Source organism: Macaca fascicularis, chromosome 8 (assembly GCF_037993035.2).
Source record: "Macaca fascicularis isolate 582-1 chromosome 8, T2T-MFA8v1.1".
Classification (NCBI taxonomy): Eukaryota; Metazoa; Chordata; class Mammalia; order Primates; family Cercopithecidae; genus Macaca; species Macaca fascicularis.
In genome coordinates, this window is record NC_088382.1 from 1,963,923 (window position 1) to 1,976,334 (window position 12,412).

General features: G+C 56.3%; 1 protein-coding gene across 25 annotated transcripts in view; it reads left to right on the top strand.

Annotated features, from left to right (window-relative positions):
- Window positions 1-12,412, top strand: part of ARHGEF10 (Rho guanine nucleotide exchange factor 10) — a 148,211-nt gene that overhangs the window by 27,505 nt on the left and 108,294 nt on the right. Inside the window, exon 1 of one of the 25 annotated variants that reach the window (XM_065518724.1) lies at window positions 7,838-8,036. The exons of the other annotated variants lie outside the window; for them this stretch is intronic. The gene's annotated coding sequence lies outside the window, so the exon portion shown is untranslated. Of the gene's footprint in view, window positions 1-7,837; window positions 8,037-12,412 lie in introns of those variants that run through there. 25 annotated transcript variants of the gene reach the window in all.

Here is a 12,412-nt window from a genome sequence, read left to right on the forward strand (position 1 = left end):
CTGGGGGATGGACTGTTTCTGGGGATGGACTGTTTCTGGGGGATGGACTGTTTCTGGGGATGGACTGTTTCTGGGGGGTGGACTGTTTCTGGGGATGGACTGTTTCTGGGGATGGACTCTTTCTGGGGATGGACTCTTTCTGGGGATGGACTGTTTCTGGGGGATGGGCTGTTTCTGGGGGATGGACTGTTTCTGGGGATGGACTGTTTCTGGGGGATGGACTGTTTCTGGGGATGGACTGTTTCTGGGGGATGGACTGTTTCTGGGGATGGACTGTTTCGGGGGGATGGACTGTTTCTGGGGATGGACTCTTTCTGGGGGTGGACTCTTTCTGGGGGATGGGCTGTTTCTGGGGATGGACTGTTTCTGGGGGATGGACTGTTTCTGGGGGATGGACTGTTGCTGGGGAGTAGACTGTCTCTGGGGATGGGCTGTCTCTGGGGATGGGCTGTCTCTGGGGATGGACTATTTCTAGGGGATAGACTGTTTCGGGGGATGGACTATTTCGGGGGATGGACTGTTTCTGGGGGATGGACTGTTTCTGGGGATGGACTGTTTCTGGGGGGTGGACTGTTTCTGGGGGATGGACTCTTTCTGGGGATGGACTCTTTCTGGGGATGGACTCTTTCTGGGGATGGACTGTTTCTAGGGGATGGGCTGTTTCTGGGGGATGGACTGTTTCTGGGGGATGGACTGTTTCTGGGGGATGGACTGTTTCTGGGGATGGACTGTTTCTGGGGGATGGACTGTTTCTGGGGGATGGACTGTTTCGGGGGGATGGACTGTTTCTGGGGATGGACTGTTTCTGGGGATGGACTGTTTCTGGGGGATGGACTGTTGCTGGGGAGTAGACTGTCTCTGGGGATGGGCTGTCTCTGGGGATGGGCTGTTTCTGGGGATGGACTATTTCTAGGGGATGGACTGTTTCGGGGGATGGACTGTTTCGGGGGATGGACTGTTTCTGGGGGATGGACTATTTCTGGTGATGGACTGTTTCTGGGGGGTGGACTGTTTCTGGGGGTGGACTGTTTCTGGGGGATGGACTGTTTCTGGTGGATGGACTGTTTCTGGGGATGGACTGTTTCTGGGAGATGGACTGTTTCTGGGGATGGACTGTTTCTGGGGATGGACTGTTTCTGGGGGATGGACTGTTTCTGGGGATGGACTGTTTCTGGGGGATGGACTGTTTCTGGGGATGGACTGTTTCTGGGGGGTGGACTGTTTCTGGGGGATGGACTTTCTGGGGATGGACTCTTTCTGGGGATGGACTGTTTCTGGGGGATGGGCTGTTTCTGGGGGATGGACTGTTTCTGGGGATGGACTGTTTCGGGGGGATGGACTGTTTCTGGGGATGGACTCTTTCTGGGGGTGGACTCTTTCTGGGGGATGCGCTGTTTCTGGGGATGGACTGTTTCTGGGGGATGGACTGTTTCTGGGGGATGGACTGTTTCTGGGGAGTAGACTGTCTCTGGGGATGGGCTGTTTCTGGGGATGGGCTGTCTCTGGGGATGGACTGTTTCTAGGGGATGGACTGTTTCGGGGGATGGACTGTTTCTGGGGGATGGACTGTTTCTGGGGGATGGACTGTTTCTGGGGATGGACTGTTTCTGGGGGGTGGACTGTTTCTGGGGGATGGACTGTTTCTGGGGATGGACTGTTTCTGGGGATGGACTGTTTCTGGGAGATGGACTGTTTCTGGGGATGGACTGTTTCTGGGGATGGACTGTTTCTGGGGATGGACTGTTTCTGGGGGATGGACTGTTTCTGGGGGTGGACTCTTTCTGGGGGTGGACTCTTTCTGGGTGATGGGCTGTTTCTGGGGATGGACTGTTTCTAGGGGATGGACTGTTTCTGGGGGATGGACTGTTTCTGGGGGATGTACTGTTGCTGGGGAGTAGACTGTCTCTGGGGATGGGCTGTCTCTGGGGATGGACTGTCTCTGGGGATGGACTGTTTCTAGGGGATGGACTGTTTCAGGGGATGGACTGTTTCTGGGGGATGGACTGTTTCAGGGGATGGACTGTTTCTAGGGGATGGACTGTTTCAGGGGATGGACTGTTTCTGGGGGATGGACTGTTTCTGGGGGAAGGACTGTTTCTGGGGATGGACTGTTTCTGGGGGATGGACTGTTTCTGCTGGATGGACTGTTTCTGGGGATGGACTGTTTCTGGGGATGGACTGTTTCTGAGGGATGGATTGTTTCTGGGGATGGACTCTTTCTGGGGGTGGACTCTTTCTGGGGGATGGGCTGTTTCTGGGGATGGACTGTTTCTGGGGATGGACTGTTTCTGGGGGATGGACTGTTTCTGGGGGTGGACTCTTTCTGGGGGATGGGCTGTTTCTGGGGATGGACTGTTTCTAGGGGATGGACTGTTTCTGGGGGATGGACTGTTGCTGGGGGATGGACTGTTGCTGGGGAGTAGACTGTCTCTGGGGATGGGCTGTTTCTGGGGATGGGCTGTTTCTGGGGATGGACTGTTTCTGGGGGATGGGCTGTTTCTGCTGGATGGACTGTTTCTGGGGATGGACTGTTAATGGGGATGGATTGTTTCTGAGGGATGGACTGTTTCTGGGGGATGGACTGTTTCTGGGGGATGGACTGTTTCTGGGGATGGACTGTTTCTGCTGAGGCCTCCTTCAGCACAAGCAGCTACAAACCACAGTGACACCCAGAGCCAAGAAGTGGTTATGAATAGCCTCTTGTGGACGAAGCTGTTTGCAGCCTGGTGCTTTTTAAAGGACTTTTCTTTAAACAATAGAGTTAAAAAATAAGCAGCCTTCATTCGAAATAAGAGAAAATCGTATCCTGAGTTAAACCTTCATATTAGAATCAAATATGCTCTTCAAAGCCCCAGGAGAAACAATGCTTAGCTTTTATCTCTTAACTTAAAAAATGAGTATTACTTTAATCTTGTTCTCAGTGTGTTCCATCATTGCATGTCTTTAAAAGTTCTTTATGGACTTGGAACAGTCAGAGCGCTGTCTGCCCACGAGGGAAGGCAGCCCGGGAATGAGTGGCCTGCTTCTCCAGGGCTGGCTGCCAGTTCTCTCCTACTCAGGGTGCTGGGGCCAGAGCTACCAGGTCTTGGTAGCTTGTGGAATAAATATTTCCCTAAAGAAAACAACATTGACGTGTTCCCTGCATCTTCTTTTGCTTTATGCGTATTGTATTTGTCGTCTTCTCTTCAGTGTCTTTGTGAAGAGGTACGCTGGGTCCTCCATCTTAGTCCTCACGTTAAATGGCTTTGTACACACCACACGGCCTTTCCTACTCATTGCAACGTGCCCGAGGGAGGGATTCTTTCCATTCTGTGCTTCCTTTCTATAGACGAGGGATGGGGTCTCGTGGCCAGTAAGCGAAGTTTGAACCCAGCTCTCTGACTCCAGAAGCCATTCTCTCATCCACGATTCTGTACTTAGCATTTCTCGTGTAGACTTGTCCAGGGGCTTCAGAATAACACAGCAGGATGGGAAACGTGCCGCGCCGTGACGGGCGTATCGTGGTTTCTGTTTGTTGTTAATTCAGTGGATATTGAGTGAAGCTACATTTTGGGTATTACAAATGATTTACAGTTTATAATCTAAATTGGGTAATTAAAAAAATTATAATGCATGTTAACTGTAGAATAAAAACTAAAATATAGACAAGTCATGAAAAAGAAAATATTTCACCTCTGGGAGATTGGTACTGTTAAAATTTTAGTGAATATTCTTCCAGTATTTTAGAAGTAGTCTTCTTTTTTTTCCCCTTGAAGCAAACTTTTAAATGCCGTTAATGTAAGTGATAGTGTCTGCATGGATAAGTTTCAAACATTAGCAGTTTTTCCCCTGACAAACCTGGGCTCCTCGTGTTTTTATATGCATAGTTTATTTAAAATGAGAGATTAAGTTTTTTTGTTTATAGCTTTATTAAGATATAATTCATATCTTAGTACCATTTACCTATTCAAATTGTAAAGCTCAGTGGCCTTTAGTGTATTCGCAAGTATGTAGGGCCATCACACAACCAGTGCTAGTCACCCCCAGAGGCCACTCCCCACCCCAGACAGAGGGTGACTACGTTTTAAACTAAACTTAGATACTTTCTTCGTACTCTTTTGTTCATTAAGAAAAGATCACTTAAAACTAACTTCGAATTAGAAGAGCCAAAATCCAGAGCACAGACGGGAGATGCTGAGGAGGCCGTGGGGCAGCTGCGTGGACACAGACGGGAGATGCTGAGGAGGCCGTGGGGCGGCCGCGTGGACACAGACCGGAGATGCTGAGGAGGCCGTGGGGCGGTTGCGTGGGCACAGACGGGAAATGCTGAGGAGACCGTGGGGCGGTTGCGTGGACACAGACGGGAAATGCTGAGGAGGCTGTGGGGCGGCCGCGTGGACACAGACGGGAGATGCTGAGGAGGTTGTGGGGCGGCTGCGTGGACACAGACGGGAAATGCTGAGGAGACCGTGGTGTGGTTGCGTGGACACAGACGGGAGATGCTGAGGAGGGCGTGAGGCGGCCGCGTGGGCACAGACGGGAAATGCTGAGGAGGTTGTGGGGCCGCGTGGGCACAGACGGGAAATGCTGAGGAGGTTGTGGGGCGGCCGCGTGGACACAGACGGGAAATGCTGAGGAGGTTGTGGGGCGGCCGCGTGGGCACAGACGGGAAATGCTGAGGAGGTTGTGGGGCGGCCGCGTGGGCACAGACCAGAGATGCTGAGGAGGGCGTGGGGCGGCCGCGTGGGCACAGACGGGAAATGCTGAGGAGACCGTGGGGCGGTTGCGTGGACACAGACGGGAAATGCTGAGGAGGCTGTGGGGCGGCCGCGTGGACACAGACGGGAGATGCTGAGGAGGTTGTGGGGCGGCTGCGTGGACACAGACGGGAAATGCTGAGGAGACCGTGGTGTGGTTGCGTGGACACAGACGGGAGATGCTGAGGAGGGCGTGAGGCGGCCGCGTGGGCACAGACGGGAAATGCTGAGGAGGTTGTGGGGCCGCGTGGGCACAGACGGGAAATGCTGAGGAGGTTGTGGGGCGGCCGCGTGGACACAGACGGGAAATGCTGAGGAGGTTGTGGGGCGGCCGCGTGGGCACAGACGGGAAATGCTGAGGAGGTTGTGGGGCGGCCGCGTGGGCACAGACCGGAGATGCTGAGGAGGGCGTGGGGCGGCCGCGTGGGCACAGACGGGAAATGCTGAGGAGGTTGTGGGGCGGCCGCGTGGGCACAGACCAGAGATGCTGAGGAGGGCGTGGGGCGGCCACGTGGGCACAGACGGGAAATGCTGAGGAGACCGTGGTGTGGTTGCGTGGACACAGACGGGAGATGCTGAGGAGGGCGTGGGGCGGCCGCGTGGGCACAGACGGGAGATGCTGAGGAGACCGTGGTGTGGTTGCGTGGACACAGACGGGAGATGCTGAGGAGGGCGTGGGGCGGCCGCGTGGGCACAGATGGGAAATGCTGAGGAGGTTGTGGGGCGGCTGCGTGGACACAGACGGGAAATGCTGAGGAGACCGTGGTGTGGTTGCGTGGACACAGACGGGGGATGCTGAGGAGGGCGTGGGGCGGCCGCGTGGACGCAGATGGGAAATGCTGAGGAGGTTGTGGGGCGGCCGCGTGGACACAGACGGGAAATGCTGAGGAGGTTGTGGGGCGGCCGCGTGGACACAGACGGGAGATGCTGAGGAGGTTGTGGGGCGGCTGCGTGGACACAGACGGGAAATGCTGAGGAGACCGTGGTGTGGTTGCGTGGACACAGACGGGAGATGCTGAGGAGGGCGTGGGGCGGCCGCGTGGACGCAGATGGGAAATGCTGAGGAGGTTGTGGGGTGGCCGCGTGGACACAGACGGGGGATGCTGAGGAGGGCGTGGGGCGGCCGCGTGGGCACAGACCAGAGATGCTGAGGAGGGTGTGGGGCGGCCGCGTGGGCACAGACCAGAGATGCTGAGGAGGGCGTGGGGCGACCCTGTGGGAAGGCAGTTTGGTGGCTTCTTCAAAGCTGAGCAATTCCTCCCGTGTGGTCCGCGGCCATGCCCGGCATATTTATCCAAATGAGTTGAAAACTTAATGTCCACTCAATACCTGCACACATGGGTGTCGACAGCAGCTTTATTCGTAATCACCAGAACCGAGAAGCAGCCGTGATGCCCTCAGGAGGCGAATGGATGGGTAAACCGGGCGCACTCAGACAATGGACAGTCAGTGCTCGGAAGAAACGAGCTGCCAAGCTGTGAGAAGACATGGAGGAGCCTTAGATGCATCTTACAGAGCAAGAGAAGCCAACCTGAAAAGGCTGTGTGCACACGGTGCGATTCCAACCACATGACATTCTAGAAAACAGAACTGTAGAGACAGTAACAAGATCAGTGGTTGCCAGGGGTTTGCGGGAGGGAAGGATGATAGGTGGAGCACAGGTGAGTTTTAGGGCCACGAAATTCCTTGATAATGGTGCATGCATGTCTTTACACGCTTATCCAAACCCATAGAAGGCACAGCACCCAGAGCGAGCCGTCACGCACACCGTGGGCTGTAGTTAGGGACAGTACCTCAGTGTTGGGTCCTCAGTTGTAACAAGCATTCCACTCTGGCGGGGGATGGGGGATAGTGCTGGAGGCTCTCTGTAGGGGCAGGGAGTATATGAGAACTCTCTGGACCTTCCTCTCAATTTGGGAACCTAAAACTTCTCTAAAAAGTTGTATCTCTTAAAAGTAACCAAACTGGATTGGGCACGTTGGCTCATGCCTGTAATCCCAGCACTTTGGGAGCTGAGGCAGGAGGATCCCTTCCGTTCAGGAGTTTGAGACCAGCCTGGGCAACACAGTGCTACCTCATCTCTACTAAAAATATAAAACTTTAGCTGGTTGTGGTGGCTCATGCCTGTAGTCCCAGCTGCTCAGGAGGCTGAGGTGGGAGGATTGCTTGAGCCCAGGAGGTCAAGGCTGCAGTGAGCTGTGATCACAACACCGCACTCCAGCGCAGGCAACAGAGCATGACTCTGTCTCAAAAAAAAAAAAAAAATCATAATAACCGGCAGAAATGAATCTCTGCTTCGGACCATATGAAGACAGGCACAAGCAGAGGGGCCCAGTGGGTGTGGGGGCGGCTCTCAGGCTCAGACAGGCCATTAGCTGTCTTGATAGCTCGAGACTCAGGCCTGCGAGGTCCACTAGGCTCAGGTGTCTACAAAACTTAGGATTGATAAGAATTAAATAACAGGAACAAGTGAGGCCCTTGGTCACACTGGCCACCCCGAGTACAACGGCCATGCGTGACTCGAGCTGTCCTGTGGGCCCTGTAGAACCTCTCCGTCGTCCTGGAGAGAGCCGGGGAGCAGCACCGTTTCTGTCCTGAGGGCTCGGTAGAACCTCTCCATCGTCCTGGAGAGAGCCGGGGAGCAGCACTGTTTCTGTCCTGTGGGCCCTCTAGAACCTCTCCATCCTCCTGGAGAGAACCGGGGAGCAGCTCCGTTTCTGTCCTGTGGGCCCTCTAGAACCTCTCCGTCGTCCTGGAGAGAGCCGGGGAGCAGCTCCGTTTCTGTCCTGAGGGCTCGGTAGAACCTCTCCGTCGTTCTGGAGAGAGCCGGGGAGCAGCACCGTTTCTGTCCTGAGGGCTCGGTAGAACCTCTCCATCGTCCTGGAGAGAGCCGGGGAGCAGCTCCGTTTCTGTCCTGAGGGCCCTCTAGAACCTCTCCGTCGTCCTGGAGAGAGCCGGGGAGCAGCTCCGTTTCTGTCCTGCGGGCCCTCTAGAACCTCTCCGTCATTCTGGAGAGAGCCGGGGAGCAGCTCCGTTTCTGTCCTGCGGGCCCTCTAGAACCTCTCCGTCGTCCTGGAGAGAGCCGGGGAGCAGCTCCGTTTCTGTCCTGCAGGCCCTCTAGAACCTCTCCGTCGTCCTGGAACCTCTCCGTCATCCTGGAACCTCTCCGTCATCCTGGAGAGAACCGGGGAGCAGCACTGTTTCTGTCCTGAGGGCCCTCTAGATCCTCTCCATCGTCCTGGAGAGAACCGGGGCGCAGCACCGTTTCCAGCAGCAGCATTTTAAAGATTGGACTGTCAGGTAACTTCCTCACCCTTTTTTGCATATAAACTAAAATGGGCATAGTCATATTATGCCATAATAATTGGAAACATGTTTCTTAAGGTTTTCTATTTCATAACTTGTTTTAGAAATGTGTGCCTCAATTGATGAGCCAATTACCTGCATACTGACAAGTGTAAATAGGTTGGTAAGAAGTCAGTGCCACCAAGGCAGCCCCAGTGGCCTTGCCGTGACAGAAACAGTCGGAATCCTGAGGCTCAAATGGCTGCTGCTGTTGGTCAGCATTAGGGCCATCCTGTCAAGCTGCTGGTGACCCACAAGGGCCGGCCCCTGAGTGCAGCAGAGCCTGCGGTTCTCCTGGAAAGTGCAGCTGTGGCCAGAGGGTAGCCTGTCCTGGGCAGGCCAGAGGAGAGGGTCAGGGGAAGAATAGTCCCCCAAACCCAAAGGCCTGGTTAGATTTGTAGATTTGGGCCGGGCACTGGCGGGTGGTTAGATCTGGGCCAGGTGCTGGCGGGTGGTTAGATCTGGGTCGGGCACTGGCGGGTGGTTAGATCTGGGCCAGGTGCTGGCGGGTGGTTAGATCTGGGCCGTGCGCTGGTGGATGATTAGATCTGGGCCGGGCCCTGGTGGATGATAGATCTGGGCCGGGCTCTGAGGGGTGGTTAGATCTGGGCCAGGCTCTGAGGGGTGGTTAGATCTGGGCCGTTCGCTGGTGGATGATTAGATCTGGGCCGAGCACTGGTGGATGATTAGATCTGGGCCAGGCGCTGGTGGATGATTAGATCTGGGCTGGGCGCTGAGGGGTGGTTAGATCTGGGCCATGCTCTGAGGGGTGGTTAGATCTGGGCTGTGCGCTGGTGGATGATTAGATCTGGGCTGGGCGCTGAGGGGTGGTTAGATCTGGGCCGTGCGCTGGTGGATGATTAGATCTGGGCTGGGCACTGGCGGGTGGATATTTCTGGGCCAGGTGCTGGCGGGTGGTTAGATCTGGGCCGGGCGCTGGTGGGTGGTTAGATCTGGGCCGGGCACTGGTAGGTGGTTAGATCTGGGCCGGGCGCTGGCGGGTGGTTAGATCTGGGCCGGGCGCTGGCGGTGGTTAGATCTGGCCCGGGCGCTGGCGGGTGGTTAGATCTGGGCCGGGCGCTGGTGGGTGGTTAGATCTGGGCCGGGTGCTGGCGGTGGTTAGATCTGGGCTGTGCGCTGGTGGATGATAGATCTGGGCCGGGCGCTGGCGGGTGGTTAGATCTGGGCCGGGCACTGGCGGGTCGGCATGGGCTGCACTGCCATCTGTGTTTCCTGCTCCATGTCATGGCCTTCACGCGTGACTCTCGGAACCTGCCGTCCTGCGTGTGCGGCAGGGGCACAGAGCCTCTCCCCAGCTGCAGCCCTGCCCAGGCCCCCTTCCCTGCTTCCCTGCCATGCTGCCTACCCAGGGTGCCGGGCCCTTCCCGCCCACCTCCTGGGCTCCACAGGGACTAGTGGGTGGAGGACAGTGGGCTGTGGTGTGTCCAGCGAATGATGGCTACACTGCAGATTCCTCATCAGCTTTTTGAAACACCCATGTCATCTCAAACTACAACACGTTTTATCTCCCGAGATGCTTTCAGCAGCCCTTGATCATTTTTTTCTAGTTTGCAAATTGTGGTTTTTCTCATCAGTGTTCTCCTTCAGCCGAATGGCTCAGCTCTGAAGCTGGGCTTTTGAGGAGCAGGAATTCCTTCTGTGGCTGCAGCAGGAGAGTTGTGGGAACCGACCGGCCCAGCTTGCCTGGCTCCCGCCAGGGCCCTGAGGATGACACATGACCTTTTGTGTTGCAAAGGGCTTGGCTGAGCTTGCGGGGAAGGGGGAGGCCTCCTGGGCTGCAGGCCGGAAGTCCCGGGTCAAAGTGCTGGCAGGCTGTCTGTGCTCCCCGGGAATGTAGGTCACAGCCTTCCTTGCCTCTTCGGGCTCCCGCCGGCTGTGGGCACTCCCGGGAGTTCCTGCACCTGCCGCCAGGTGGCTCCTCATCCCTGTCCTGGCCTCTGCTCTCACGAGGATGCGAGGATGCCCTCACGCTGGGTTAGCCCAACCTGCTCTAGCACAGCCTCCTGTTAACCAACTGCACCTGCAGTTACGTGTTTGCAGGTGAGCTCACCCGTGGGATTGGGGGTGAGGATTTCAGCACAGGGATTTAGGGGACACAGTTGAACCTGTCAGGGTTCGGGTCAGAGCTAAACGTAGGACCCCAAATGCTGGGATTTTAAAGGCATTCTGCATTGCCCTTCACGAAGGAACTTGGGGAGCTCGGGTGGGGTCTGTGAGGCCCAGGATCCCCCAGAGGCCCGGGGAGTGTCTCAGATGGACATACTCAGCACACACCGCCTTGAACGCCCGGCCCCACGCTCACCTCAGAGGGCGGCGCAGCCTCACCATCGATGGAAGCCCCTTTGGAGGTGGGTGGGTATCAGGGAGGAGCAGCCCTGCTCCGGGCGGCCTCGCCCTCCGTCCTGGGCCCCTGCCGCGGGCACAGCTGTGGGTACCAACGCAGCCGGGAGTGCAGCCTCAGGTGGTTACATTGAGCACAACTTCCCTTTTTGAGTTCTTGTAGGAAGGCTGTGTTTTTTCTTGCTGGAAATGAATTCTGGGAGGAATTTGTAACACATCATTCCGGAGAGTCGATACAACTTGAAAGTCCTCCCCGCCAGTGCGTGCAGAGGACAGAGGGCAGCTCCGCCACGTCCGGCAGCGCGTGCAGAGGACGGGGGGCGGCTCCGCCACGTCCGGCAGCGCGTGCAGAGGACGGGGGGCGGCTCCGCCACGTCCGCCAGCGCGTGCAGAGGACGGGGGGCGGCTCCGCCACGTCCGGCAGCGCGTGCAGAGGACGGGGGGCGGCTCCGCCACGTCCGGCAGCGCGTGCAGAGGACGGGGGGCGGCTCCGCCACGTCCGCCAGCGCGTGCAGAGGACGGGGGGCGGCTCCGCCACGTCCGGCAGCGCGTGCAGAGGACGGGGGGCGGCTCCGCCACGTCCGCCAGCGCGTGCAGAGGACGGGGGGCGGCTCCGCCACGTCCGCCAGCGCGTGCAGAGGACGGGGGGCGGCTCCGCCACGTCCGCCAGCGCGTGCAGAGGACGGGGGGCGGCTCCGCCACGTCCGCCAGCGCGTGCAGAGGACGGGGGGCGGCTCCGCCATGTCTGCCAGTCTCGTGGTGACAGCAGAGAGCTCTTGAATTCCAGGCCCCAAGCCCCTTCCAAGGCTCTCCAAGTCTAAACTACCAAGATTTAAACGTTTGGAGGAAAGTCTTGATTTCCCTGGTGTAGTGGAATTCCACCTAAAGTTTTACTAGGGGAAAGAGTGAGTTCTTTTGGCAAAAAAAAAAAGTTTGAAACTTGCTCATCTGCTCGTCATTCTCTCATTCATTCGCTCACATGACGAGCGTGTTGCGCGCTGCCGCCTGCCAGGTTTCAAACTGCGCCGTGCTGGGCGGTGAGCAGAGGTGCCGCCTCCGAGAACACATCTGGTTCTTCTCAGGGTCATACCTGTACCTGGCACACGGGACCTGCACTGTCCCGGGTAATCCCACAGGTCTCCCGGGGCTGGTGTCACCGCCTAGGAGGTGGCGTATGGGGAAGGAGTGGAGGGGCCTTGGTGTCTCCTCAGGGCCGTTTCCTGCACACACGGGCTCCTATTCACTGCCTTCCTTCCTGAAGACTTTAAAGATAATTCCTTCTTCCTGTATGGGGTACAGTGTGGGTTCCGGTCCCAACAGCTCGTGTTTCTCCCCTTGCAGATATTTAAGAGCCTATTTTGTACCAGACATTGTCAAGCTTTTTTAAAAAACGATATTTATAGAATCATGTCCAGGTATATTTTATCTAATTGTTAGAGTTCAGCGGCAGTAAAATATAATTTCCAAAAAAGAGAGTTGACAAAATAAAAATCTAATGTGATTGTGTCACCGTCCGGATGAATCTGAACATGTGCCCTGCAGTGGCCTGTTACGTTGCTAGGTCAAAACAGAAACTTTTGTTGGGGCGGGGACACCGTGTCACTCTGTCCCCCAGGCCGCAGGACGGTGGCGCGACCTCAGCTCACTGCAACTTCCACCTACTGGGTTCAGGTGATCCTCCCACCTCAGCCTTCCAAGTAGGTGGGGCCACAGGTCCACACCTTCACACCAGGGTAATTTTTGTACCTTTTTTTTTTTAAAAAGAGATGGGGTTTTACTGTGTTGTCCAGGCTGGTCTCAAATTCCTGGGCTCAAGCAATTAGCCCGCCTTGGCCTCTGAAAGCGCTGGGATTACCCGTGTGAGCCACGTGTCCGGCAATACATAAACATTTTCACCCATCATTTTCATCAGGGCATTTAGTCGGCATTGTTTCCCCAGCATGTTTATTTGGCACACATGATTTTTTTTC